The 1,800-nt window shown below is 43.5% G+C and overlaps 1 long non-coding RNA gene across 1 annotated transcript; it reads left to right on the forward strand.

Moving 5' to 3' along the window:
• The first annotated feature begins 228 nt into the window (after positions 1–228).
• Positions 229–1,589, forward strand: LOC146560371 (uncharacterized). Its single transcript, XR_014888245.1, has 2 exons — positions 229–486; positions 1,321–1,589. It is a non-coding gene; the product is annotated as an uncharacterized LOC146560371 (long non-coding RNA).
• The last annotated feature ends 211 nt before the right edge of the window (positions 1,590–1,800 follow it).

Below are 1,800 nucleotides of genomic sequence, written 5' to 3' on the forward strand. Positions count from 1 at the left end.
ACGCGATGGACGCGAATAGAGCGTCAGGTTTACATGTAAAGTCAATGGAAAGGCGCGATGACGCGCGATTGCGGGTCCCGCGAAAATTCGGAAGCAGATTTGCGTCGCGAAAACGCCAAAACGCGTGAAACACGCGTCAGTGTAGCGCGTCTGGCGCGCTTGACTCGCGAATAAAACCACGCGCGTGAGTTTTTGTGTTGCATTTTGTGCATACGTGCGTTTCGCGTCTACCGCTCGAGTTGGAAAAATCTGAACTCCAGCGTCAAATCGCGCCGCGACAACCAATCAGGAGCCTGGTGACGTGGCTGTTACCTAGGTCAAAGGGGCAGATCCAGCCAAAGCCTTTCATACTTCAATGGAGGGGAAGGCTAATCAATGCGGTAGCAAACAACTCGGAGCTGTACAACACCAGCTGCTTTCAGTACCGAGACAGGAATAAAAAGGACCGAGCTTGGAGGAAGATATGTGAAGAGATCGGGCAACCTGGTAAGTTCATTCATTTCTCTTTTGAAAGTTTTCACTGACCCGGGGAAGCCGCACAAAAGCTAGCAAGCCACCGCTATTTTCCCACTGACGTACAAATACCGTTCTGCTTTTATGCATGTTATCATTTAGGAATATATTTTATTGTTTATTAATAAACAGCACACAGTGGTCCCGCTGTTCATCCGTCACTGCTTTGCTTTTTCGCTGATTTTTTATTGCACAGTACAGCATTGCATTCTGCAGCCTGATTGACAAATCTCCTGCGCTTGCCAAATTTATCACGTTTGGTTTTGATAACCATCGCGTCCAATAGAAAAAACAGCACAAAAACACCCATAACTATGAGCCTCATTCGGAAATAGACACCTGCACCGTGAGGGAAAAAGGCGCACGAAAGTGGCGGGCAGATGAAGACAAACCGCGGCATAATAATACTTTTACGTTTTGCAATCTACAAAGGTTTGTACTTTGAGAATCAATTGTGAGAACTGTGACCAGGGGCTAGTTATTCTGAGAACCCCTGCAATAAATGAGGGACCACTGTCTACTCTACGATTATTATATCCAACCTGTTAACATTTAATACTGTATTGATAGAACCAACTGATTCTGCAGCACAGCATCCCCAGTCCCTGAGCTCCTGCTGCTGCACCCACAGATATGTACAGCAAGCACTGATACCTTTTTAGTCGGTGGGATTCCCTTGTGATCACCTTTACTAAATATCTACAACCAATCTGATTATATCCTGTTATTGTTTTTTTTTTTTTCAATGTTGAAATTAAAATCTAGTAGCAGCCTTCTCATTTCTTTGTGTTTTGTGCTGTTTTACAGGCCCACAGAGGAGGACGGCTCCGAGGCAGATGAGGGACGGGTCCCAGGACGGTCCATCGGCGGTGGAGCTGGCCATCCTGGAGTCCCTGAAGAGGCCACACCAGTCTCCAATGGAGCATTTCCTCCTCAGCCTTGTTCCTGCTCTGGAGAGCAGCTGGTCCTTTTTATTCCTGTCTCTCTGTAAATTCTTATATTTTATATATTTATGTTTAATGTTTTTCTGTTTGAGACTTTTAATATTATTTCAAATAAATGTTTATAATGACTAATGTCTCAGTTCTACTACACAGCAAATGTTGGCACACGACTTGACACATGTAGAATTTATTTCATATTATACTAATGACAAAATATACTGATACAGTGGGATGCAGAAGTTTGGGCAACCTTGTTAATAGACATTATTTTCCTGTATAAATCGTTGGTTGTTACAATAAAAAATGTCAGTTAAATATCATACAGGAGACACACACAGTGATA

Source organism: Mchenga conophoros, linkage group LG14 (genome assembly GCF_057382185.1).
Source record: "Mchenga conophoros isolate Kocher_MC1m ecotype Shallow Benthic linkage group LG14, M_conophoros_male_GT1.1, whole genome shotgun sequence".
In the NCBI taxonomy this organism is placed as follows: Eukaryota; Metazoa; Chordata; class Actinopteri; order Cichliformes; family Cichlidae; genus Mchenga; species Mchenga conophoros.